We start from the raw sequence: 12,231 nt of genomic DNA, 5'->3' as shown, positions 1-12,231 counted from the left end.
AGAGGCCGCAACATGGGTTGACTCTATGTTCAGCAGCGAGAGTTAGGCGCTACCTTCAGCAGGGGTGCGCAGGTTATATCGCCTATGTTATGGATGCCCGGGATAAGGGTAAGGCGACAGTGGATGATGTACCGGTTGTACGAAAGTACCCATATGTGTTCCTAGAGGATTTTCCTGGAGTACCTCCGGAGAGGCAGGTCGAGTTCAGGATTGACTTAGTCCCTGGTGCGGCTCCGATATCCAAGGCACCGTATCGGTTGGCTCCTCCCGAGATTCAGGAGTTGTCTACGCCGCTGCAGGAGCTGCTAGACAAGGGATTCATCAGACCGAGCAGTTCGCCATGGGGAGCCCTGATCTTGTTTGTGAAGAAGAAGGACGGGTCACATCGCATGTGTATTGACTACCCGGAGCCGAACAAGGTGATGGTGAAGAACCGTTACCCACTCGTGAGGATAGATGATTTGTTTGACCAGCTTCAGGGAACATCTTTGTTCTCCAAGATTGATCTACGGTCAGGTTATCACCAGATGCGAGTCAGGGACGATGATGTCTAGAAGATGGCTTTTAGGACTCGCTATGGTCATTATGAGTTTGTGGTGATGCCGTTTGGGCTCACCAATGCTCCAGCCGCATTCATGGATCTCATGAACCGAGTGTGCAGACCGATGCTGGATCGGTCTGTGATAGTTTTCATCGATGATATCTTGGTTTATTCCAAGATTCAGGAGAAGCATGAGGAGCACCTGAGGGAGGTGCTGGAGACACTGAGGAGGGAGAGACTTTTCGCAAAGTTCTCTAAGTGTGAGTTCTGGTTGCGCGAGGTGCAGTTTTTGGGGCATCTTGTCAACCAGAAGGGCATTCTGGTCGATCCGGCCAAGACAGAGGCCGTGATGCAGTGGGAGGTTCTGAGGTCTCCAAATGAGATTCAGAGTTTTCTTGGTCTAGCAGGGTATTACAGGAGATTCATCCAGGATTTCTCCAAGATTGCTGTTCATTTGACCCGACTGACCAAGAAGTCGGTGACATTCCGCTGGGGGCCTGAGCAGCAGGCAGACTTCGAGACTCTCAGACAGCAGTTGTGCAAGACACTGATTTTGACTCTGCCCGAGGGAGTAGATGACTTCGTGGTGTATTGTGACGCATCGATTATGGGCATGGGTGCAGTTCTGATGCAGAGGGGTCACGTGATAGCCTACGCGTCGAGGCAGCTGAAGCCTCACGAGGCTAACTATCTGACGCATGATTTAGAGCTGGGGTCTGTGGTGTTCGCCCTCAAGATATTGGCGACATTACCTCTATGGGGTCCGTTGTACCATTTACACGGACCACAAGAGTTTGAGGTACCTCATGGATCAGCCGAATCTGAATATGAGGCAGCGTCGGTGGTTAGATGTGGTAAAGGATTATGACTGTGAGATCCTTTACTATCTGAGCAAAGCCAATGTGGTGGTCGACGCCCTGAGCCGCAAGGTGGTAGCAACTCCGATTAGGGATATATGTTTGAGGATGACAGTGATCATTGCACTGCTGGAGTAGATTAGAGAGGCGCAAGTTGAGGTCCTGAAGGAAGAGCGCCAGAAGTGCGAGAGGATTGTAGGCCGGGTGGCCTCGTTCGATTATGATAGCCGAGGGTTGCTGACCCTGCATGGGAGGGTTTGGGTTCCGTAGTGGGGCGAAGTACGGCAGGTTTTGATGGATGAGGCCCATAATTCGAGGTTCTCCATCCATCCTGGGGCGACGAAGATGTATCGAGATCTTCTCCCTGATTATTGGTGGCCCTGCATGAAGCGGGATGTAGCATGGTATGTGGAGAGGTGCTTGACCTGCAGGAAGGTCAAGGCTGAGCACCAGAGACCACACAGAAAGATGCAACTGCTTGACATTCCCGTGTGGAAATGAGAAGATATCACCATGGATTTCATTACCAGGCTTCCCAGGTTTGCACGAGGAGTAGATTCGATATGGGTCATCGTGGATCGGTTGACCAAGAGCGCTCATTTTATCCCGATCCAGGAGAGCATATCGGCCGAGAAGTTGGCCGAGATATACATACGAGAGATAGTGGCACGACATGGGATGCCTGTCTAGGTGGTGTCAGACCGAGATGTCCGTTTCACTTCCAGATTCTGGAAGCAATTTCACGAGGAGATGGGTACTCGTCTCCACTTCAGCACCGCTTTCCACCCTCAGACAGACGGGGACAGAGCGAGAGGACGATACAGACTCTCGAGGACATGCTACGTTCATTTGTTTTGGATTTCGATGGCAGTTAGGATACGTATCTTCCGTTAGCGGAATTTTCGTATAACAACAGTTACCACGCCAACATAGACCGACCTCCCTTCGAGATGCTTTATGGGAGGAAGTGTAGGACCCCAATCTGTTGGGGTGAGTTCGGTCATAGAGTTATAGGGAGTACTGAAGTAGTACTCAAGACTACAAAGCGGATCCAGTAGGTCCGGAGCAGGCTTCAGACTGCTCAGAGTCGGCAGAAGAGCTACGCCGACAAGAGGCGTTTAGATTTAGAGTTCCAGGTGGGCGACATGGTCCTCCTTAAGGTGTCACCCTGGAAGGGTGTCATTCGGTTCCGGAAACGGGACAAGTTGGGCCCCAGGTACATCGGTCCGTTTAGGGTTTTGGCCCGGGTGGGTCGGGTTGCTTACCGGTTAGACCTTCCAGCAGAGCTCAGCCAGATCCACATCACCTTCCACGTTTCTCATTTGTGGAAGTGCTTAGTGGATGATTCAGCAGTGGTACCCTTTGAGGATATTCAGGTTGATGATACCCTGAACTACATTGAGCAACCTGTAGCTATCCTTGACATGAAGTTGAAGGATTTGAGGAACAAGAGGGTGGAGTTGGTAAAGGTGCGATGGCAGCACCGCAAGGGCTCGGAGTGGACTTGGGACCCCGAGGAGGAGATGAGGGAACACTACCCAGAGTTGTTTTCAGATGTCGCAGACTTCGAGGACGAAGTCTAAGACAAGTGGGGGAGAATTGTAACTTCTGGTTCCTGGTATGCTCCTAAATTAGTTATTATATTCATTTTGGAAGGGCTACTCGACGAGTTGGTGGCCCTAACTCGTCGAGTGAGAGGCAGTGTATGTGCGGGATTTTAATGAACTACTCGACGAGTCGAAGTCCTGACTCGACGAGTAGGACAGTCTGGATGAAACCCTAATCTTTAGGGCTTGCACCCTATTTAAGCATCATATCTGGCCTCCACCCCAACTTTCATCACCTCCAAACCCTAATCTCGAAACCCTAATCAACCTTGAGTGATCTTGAGCTATTTCTTGCCATTTTTGTGATTTAAAGCTAAAAGAAGGAAGCAAGGACGTAGAGTTGCAGAAGGAAGGCTGAAGATCCAGAGCTAGGGACTCATTTCTGTCTTGATAAAGGTATAAAGCTTATACCTTGGCTTCTATTCACTTAGATCTTCATTTGAGCTTGTATATTGTCACTTTTGGGCCATTTCCAAGGTCATTCCGAGATTTGAACCTTTGGGGATGTAAGGACTTCAGATATGGGCACTATTGAGCTGTAGAAGCTCAAAGTTGCCACCTTTATTCAGCCATGACCCTATTCCATGATTTAGACCTTCATTTTCGCTTGTAATGGGTGTTTTAGCTTCATAACACCATGCATGCACGTAAAGTTAGCAACTTTACGTGTAATGCTAGACTAAGGAGTCCATGTCTATGAGTTAGAAGCATTGGAATGGATTAGAATCGACTAAATGGATTTGTCATAGGGAAGAATCGACGAGTTGTTCTTGGACTCGGCGAGTCGGGTCATGAACCCCTAACCCCTTTTCTGGTTTTGAGTGAATCCGCTGAGTCTAGGAGATGACTCAGTGAGTTGGGCAAGATTAGGACTCGGAAACTGAAGAACTCGACGAGTCCAAGGAGGGACTCGACGAGTAAAAGTCGTTGTGTCCCGATGTTATGACAGGAAGAACTCGACGAGTCTGGGAAGGGACTCGACGAGTTGACTTAGTTGACCACGAGTCTTAGTAGTACACGAACTCGCCGAGTTGGAAGATAACTTGAAGAGTTGGGGTTGACTGGGAGTTGACCTTGACTTTGACTTTGAACAGGATGTTGACTTTGACTAGGGGTAAAATGGTCATTTTACCCTGAGAAGGATTATCAGATTTTGACTATATATTATTGTGATATTGATAGTCGGGGAGTCGTTGGAGCAGCTATCAGATATTCCTCACCGCGAGATTTTGCAGACAACTTTGCGAGGTGAGTTTTCTCCAGTAGGAACGGGTCTAAGGCCACAATGCCGACCCGTTTAGATGTTAGTAGTTCCGGGCTATGGTCCGATGTCGGGCATGGCCCGATGTAGGTTATATGCTTTCTGGATTACGATCTGATGCCGGGGCGGACCCGAGGAATGTTTATGTATGCTTGATGTCTTTGTGATTCCTGCATGTTATGTGTTATGTGTTCCGGGCTTCGGTCTGATGTCGGGGCAAGCCCGATGTATGTTAGCCTATATGTTATATGTTATGTGTTCCGGAATCCGATCCGATGCCGGGGCAAGCCCGATGAATGTTTATATGCTCATGTTATATGATTATGTTATTTGTTATGATATGTTGTATGTATGCCGGGGCAAGCCCGATGCCTGACGAGGTCCGATGCCCGATGCGGTCGGATGCCGAGCTGGGCCCGATGCCGGGTAAGCCGATGTCGGGTTCGTCCCGATGTAGCTGGGCGGTGTCCCAAGGTTATGTTATATGTTATGTGTATGGTATGTGGTAGTTTGGGGAGACTCACTAAGCTTCGTGGTTACAGTTTTCAGTTTTGGTTTCAGGTACTTCCACTAGCAAGGGGAAGGGCTCGGGATGATCGCATGGCACACACCACAATTTCAGCATGGGATTGTTTAGACTCTGATATTTTCTCATATGATTTGATATAGTTTTGACATGATGTTTGAGATACATGATTCTTGATTTTTCTTTATGATGATGGATGATTTATGGTTTTACTAACGATTTTAAAAAGAAATTTTTGGTTTGTATTTTTGGGATGTTTCGTCACATATGTGATAAAAGAATGTCGATCTTGAGTAATAAAAAACGTGATAAAACTAGAAAATGGGAAAAATTATAAACCAACAACTTCAAAAACATAAGGGTTTTCTTGATAATACGCTTTCTTGATAATACTCATTTCAAATTCCATTTGAAGACATTTAACATCGAAAGAGAAGATATTAGGGTTGAACTAAGTGTCCTCAAGGTGGAAAACAATTTTAAATATGTTAGCTTACTTATTAACTTGTATACTTGATGAAATGAGCATAAAATCTTTAATAAAACCTTATTATATAGGCAACACGATTGGGACCAATATTTACAACGTCAAAGTGACTAGAAAGGAAGATACCTAACAACAACAATTCTCAACTAATTGCATTTATCTTTAGAGTAAATTACACGAATGATCAATATGATTTGGTGTAATCTATGGTTTTAATTTCTAACTGTTTTTTTACCTTTGTCCATCAATATGGTTTTGTTTTGTTGCATGCTTTTTCCATCTCAACAATAAACTGACTATTTTTTATTTTTTTTTTATTTTCTGTCATTTGTTTATATTTTAAGCTAAAAAAAGACAAAAAAAACCCAACTCATACCCCACCCCTAACTAAACTAAAACACATATACAATCTCTTGCTTTATATATATATATATATATATATATATATATATATATATATATATATATATATATATATATATATATATATATATATATATATATATATACTAGTTTATAACCCATTGGAACCACGGTTACAAAATTAACTAAACTTTCATATTAAAATATTAAAATTATTAATCAATTATTTTAAATAGATGATTAATTAAGAGATATTTTTTAGTTATATAAAATTATAGTTTTTGATTCAAATAAATATGTGAAATTATATCATCTTATAATTTGTATTAACTTTATTTTATTTTTTATTCTAATGTTATTAATTTAATGTAATTAAAGTGGAAAATTTAAAATTTAAAATTTGAAATTGATAATCAATAGGTTGACAAGTGGCATAACATTAATTAGGTGACCTAATAGGGTGACACATGACAAAAGAACTATTGTTATATATATATATATATATATATATATATATATATATATATATATATATATATATATATATATATATATATATAACGCTCGATTTCCCAAGGTATTATTTAATTGTTGGTTATTTAATTATTTCAGTTAGGCCTAGAAGTCTTTGGGCTTTATTTTCATTTGGGCTTGAAGGGGGTGTCGTACGCGGGGCGTACCACCCTACGTACGTTGGGCGTACTGGTGGAGGTTGGACGCGGGTGTCATGCTCGTACGCACTGCGTGCAAAGGAGTACGCTCAGCGTACGTGTCCACACCCAAAACCTTAAATTTTAGGGTTTGAGCACTATTTAAAGAACATAATGCCTTAATGACTTTCTTTACCAACCTTCCTCTTGTTCCTTATCAGCCTCCACGAAACCCTAACCCATTGTTGAGTGTTCTTGAGCTTGGAAAGTCCCTTTAGTGCATTTTTGGTGTTTTTGTCCCATTTTCAAGGAAGAAAATGTTGGAGCAAGGTGGTGGTTCAAGGAGGAGCTTATAGATCTGAGTTGTCTGCTTCATTTCAAGCTTGTGCAAGGTATAAAGTCTTGAAATTGATACTTCATAGCCTAGATCTCTTTTGGTTTAAGTTTTGGACCCTTTTTGGTCCCATTAGTGAGATCTTATGAGTCCATGCCGTTTCTGAAGCTTAGAGTTGCCACTCTTGGGATTATTCTGGTCTTAGAGTCATAAAGTTGCCATCCTTGAGGCTTTGAATCATCCATGCATGAGTATTGGTCACTTTTATGGAAGTAGATTGTCATATTTCGAGTTTGGGTTCATTTGGGGGGCATGCAAGCCACCAAGTTGTCGACTTTATGGATTGAGACACTTCATATATATGACTCAGATATGTGATTGGAACCCTTAGTCTTAAGGATTTAAGAGCTTTTTGGAAGTTTGTCTTAATGATTGAGTACGTTGGGCGTACAAGCTCGTACGCGCAGCGTACAAGCCTTGCAACATGCATGCTTAGCGTACAGTTGAGTACGCCTCGCATACTCAATGGAATTGGGCTTGCGACGTTTGGGCCTCAGTTTGGGCTACTTTCATGGACCTTGTGTCTTGGGCCTCAGTGGGTCATTTGGAATCAAACCTTTAAGCAAGGGAAGCGTTATTGGGCCTTAGGCTAGGGCCCATGTGAAGGGATTGGGCCCAATTAGAAATTACCCCAAGTAGGGATTTTTGGTTATGGTGTAAATCCCTAATGTTAATTCGCTTTTATTTGGTAATTGATAGCTCGGGGAGCCGTGGGATTAGCAGTCAAGGATCACTTACTTCATTCAGCTTTTCGAGGTGAGTTTTCCTCACCGGGTTTAGCGGGTCTAAGGCACCAAGGCCGACCTTTGTTGATTATGTTGATATACTTGTTGTTTGTGTGATACTTGTATGTGCTTGTGTATGTATGCTTATTGGGCGGGGCCCGTATTGTGAGTGTGGGCGGGACCCGTATCTCTTTGGGCGGGGCCCGTACTGCGAGTGTGGGCGGGGCCCGTATCTCATTGGGTGGGGCTCGTTATGCGAGGGTGGGCGGGGCCCGTATCTCTTTGGGTGGGGCCCGTTATATGATATGTTTGGTATGCGGTATCTTGGGGAACTCACTAAGCTTTGTGCTTACAGAATTAGTTTGTGTTTCAGGTACTTCTGGTTCCAACGGGAAGGGCTCGAATTGACTGCACCGCACACACCATGGAGATTCCGCATTTGATATTTACTCTGATTTTGATATATTTGTTACATTGATTTGTTGAGATGTATGGATGGCAATTGAAAATACTATTTTATCTATTATAAAACGAAAATTTTTGGGACCATATTTTTGGATGTTACAATATATATATTTTGTAATATAGTTACTAGATCCTAAATCACTAAACATTAAGCCGCCACCCTCTCTTATACTAGATCACCACTGTCGTCCATGCTCCATACCTCCCATCTACCATCGTTCGATTTCTGCACCATCCTCGATGTTGGGTCAAAAATATGGTTTATACTTTGCTTTTCTAGGAAATTGTATTGTTATGTAATATCGTATATGTGTTGTGAGTTTACGACCGTAAACTGAGTTTACGGCCGTAAACACATTTACGACCGTAAACAGAGTTTACAGCCGTAAACACGTTTACGGCCGTAAACCCAATTTGCGGCCCAGTCCAGTATATATAGGGGTGAGGGGTGTGAGGAATTGAGTGATGAACAGTAAAGAGTGTACGGTAGAGAGAAGGGAGTGTGTGTTAGTGTGTGTGAATCTTGTAAGGGAACTTCATTCTAATCAATACTATACAAGATTCATATTATTCTTCTTCTCCTTCTCTTCTATTTGATTTGACATCATCCGTTTGATTGGGATTCCGCACCATCAAACGGATCTGATTGATACACAAGCAGATTAGGGACTTACAATTGGTATCAGAGCTTGGATTGTATCAGTCAATTTTTTCAGATCTGGAGCTTATTTGATCTTATTTTGAAGAGTTTTTTGCGTTTTTGGATAGATCTTGGCAAAATAAGGGGGGTTTCTTCTTCGCGTTTTTCCTAAAAACGAGTTTTTGATCGAGTTTTTTAGCAAAAAGGGGCAAAAACGCTGTTTTTCGTTAAGAACAGCGACTTCCGAGGTGTTTACGGTCGGCGGCGGCGTTTACGGCTAGGGTTTCCGAGCTTACGGTCCGGAGTTTACGGTCCGGGCTTACGGTCTGGAGTTTACGGCCGTAAACGGTTTACGGTCCGAGGCCTCGAAGTTTACGGCTCGCGTTTACGGTCAGCAACGTTTACGGTCTCGCACCTCGCACCAGGTCCTCGCCTTCGCGCCTCGGATCCTCGGCCTCGCTTCATCCTCGCCTCGCAGCAGCCTCGCCTCGCAGCCTCGTCCTCGCTTCGCATCCGGTTCGTTCAGCAGCTTCAAATAAAAAAAGGGGACGCGAAGTTGGGGGTGCCGGGGATCGAACCCGGACGTCTAGTATCAAGTCAGCGAACTTAACCAACTCAGCAAGCCAATCCCTTGTGACTTCTCTTCGAAATTTTAAACTTAACCACTTCCTGTCGCAGCCACTTTCGCATTTTTTACACTTTTAGCCCAAAATTGATTTTCCTTTAATTTTAAATTCCTTTTTCAACCCAAAAAATTTTAGTTTTTATTTTTGATTTTATTTTTAACTTTTGATTTTTATTTTTGACTTTTTACTTTTAAAGTTTGACCTTTGACTTTCTCGTTTGACTTTTAAATTTTCAAATTTAGCTTTTCGGTTTGACTTTTCAAGTTTGACTTTTGATTTTGACTCTTTAAATTTGACTTTTGAGGTTTATAGTCAAAGGATATTTTTAAATTTAAGTTTGACTTTAATGGTTTTTGAGGTCTACGAGGGAGTTGAAAACATGAAAGAAAGTCGTCACGATATGTTAAGACAAAATTTCAATATTTTCGATTATATCCCTGGAGAAACTCTGGAAGCTCAGTTGCAGCGATTTACCACACTCACTACGGAGATGAATATAGCTGGGATCTTCTTGACCAAATCTGAGATAAACAAAAAGCTGCTTAATGCACTTCCGAAATCGTGGGATATGAACGTGGCTGTCATCAAGAAGACAAAAGATCTCAATCGTCTTAGTCTTGCTGATATAATTGAAGAACTTGACGCTTTGAAGTGTGGAAAAACAATGAGTTCCGCAAACCTTCCGGTCAATGAAGTTTCATGTGAAGTTTCATGTACACTATCTAGTGAAGATACGATTAAATTTCTTCGGGAACAAATTGAGTTATTAAAAAGAGAAGTTGAGGACCTGAGATATGAAGGTTATCAACTCAGGAAAGGACAGAAACCCCTAAAGGCCCAGTTAGAAACAAAAATAAAGGACTTTAGGAAGCTTCAGGAAGAATTCAGCAACAAGTGTGAAAATTATGACTATATTAAGAGACAACTTGATGCTGTAACCGAAGAACTTGACGCCTTGAAAATTAAGTGTGGAAAACTGATGTTAGTTTCAAAAATTATACTGCGTCAAGTAAGACAGTCGACTCCTTATTTGAAACCCAATTAAAATTCAAAGATAATCAAAACAAGGGTCTAGGGTATGATAGTGTTCCTCCACCTTTCAATCATAACTACACATCCATCCCTTCGACACAGAAAGAAATTGACAGGGAGGCACATCTTCAATATGGCAAACCAGCTGGTTTTGTATCAGGAGGCATTATTAATGTTGATAATCCTGATGCTCCTGATGTTTCTGTTACATGTGCAAGTAAAGTAGTAGAGGATGAGAACAAGGAGAACACCATTGAACAAACCAACATCTCCTTGAACTCTGAATCGGTTGCTTCGAACTCAGTTGCTTCTGATCAACCTGCTGTTCAGAAATACAGGCCACCAATTCCAGTGAAACAGAGTGTCTGTTGTAACTGTGCGTGTGGGAAAAGCAAAAGACAAGGCAAGGATACGCCACCAGGGGCAGGAAGAAACAATTTCCCAGTGAAGAAAAGGACTTGCTTTCACTGTGGAACACCTGGACACATTGCCAGACATTGTCCAAATCGCGCATACGTTCCCTACTATGCACAAGGCTGGCAGAACGCGCCAAGAGGGAGATGCTTCAAAAGAAACCCCTCAAGGTCACGTTCAGACCATGATGACTGGAACGCGCAGAAGGTCAAGAATCAAACCCACAAGGCCAAGAATCCAACTCCCAAGGGAAATAAGGGAATGCCAGCCAAGAAGCCAAATCCAAGAGATGCTCCCATGAAGCCAAAATCAAAGTCATCTCGAAGATGGGCTTCAAGTTCCAAATCAAGTACTGAGCCACCCATCAGATCGAAAAAGAAATGGGTTAAACCCAACTACAAATGGGTTCCAAAGGCTCACTCTCCCAAATCAACTAATGACTCTAATATTTCTTCATCTTCTGTTTGTGATAAACAGGATATGTCATGGGAGAGAGTACCGTGCAAGGATGACAAAGGTCGACCCAGTTTCAAAATGGACTGGGTTCCAAAGACCAACTGATCCCGCTCTGTGTCGGAGCAGCTATGGAGGCATATCATCAGACTTCGGTTTGTTGGTAGTGGCTGTTCCTGGCACATGATAGGAGACATCTCTCAATTGTACAACATTCATGACCTTTGTTTGAGAGTATGTGTCCTTTTGCGGGAAAGGAAGAAAGGAAGGGATCACACATGGGGTTAGTGCTTAATGACATGAAGAATTTTCAGATCTGTTCTGAGATTATGCGTGCTGTTCTCAGATCTTCTGGATGCAAATTCAATCGGTGACTTACGGTTTGAGTTTTCTTCTTCTTTATACTCCTGAGTTTTTCGTAAGTTGATTCACTTTAAAGACTAATTTTTGTTTTAGGATAGTTTAAATTTGCGCATTTACTTTCGTTTCTCTCCTATGCACAAATTTAGGGGGAGAAATAAAAACAAAACAAAAAAAATTAGAATGTTTTAAACAAAATCCAAAAACATTAGAAAATCCAAAAATCCAAAAATATGTTGGTTAATGAAATGAGTTTGAGTGAGATGTTTTGGGAAGTGATATTATCAAGTGATAACAGGCAATCTGAGTCTGCGTAACGTACCCAAAGTTGAAGGGTCTATGCTCTGGGTTTGATGTGCTGGTAGGCACGAAAGATTCTAAAGGGACTTGACTAGGCAGAGTTGAACTTAAGGAATTCATAGACTTGACAAATTTTGACCTAGTTAGATCCGTTTAGCCTGACAATACGACGCTTGGATAGATTGAGCAGGGAGATATATATGGGAATCCACTCGTCACATTAAATGAACCCGTACTTGGAACCGTGGATTAACTTTTCCTCGATGTGCGGATTCTGTCCTTAATTCCGGTATTGATGGGGCGACTGGTAAATTCCAATGAGTTAGGTCTGTAGAAAATTGTTTTCTTTCTCTTCCTATATGTTAGTCATATGTTGCCTCCTTTACGTGATTGGAAGAGATCCGACCTGGACTGCAACATATGCAAATCTATTTCTCTGCAAATTATATCTATGAAATTCCTCCTATCTGTTAGCCATATGTTGTCTCCTTTGCGCGACTCACAATCCGACCTGGTACACAGCATATGCA

This window comes from Lactuca virosa, chromosome 1 (assembly GCF_052849685.1).
Source record: "Lactuca virosa cultivar CGN04683 chromosome 1, Lactuca_virosa_CGN04683_v6, whole genome shotgun sequence".
Lineage (NCBI taxonomy): Eukaryota > Viridiplantae > Streptophyta > Magnoliopsida > Asterales > Asteraceae > Lactuca > Lactuca virosa.
Note: the sequence above shows the minus strand (reverse complement) of the source record.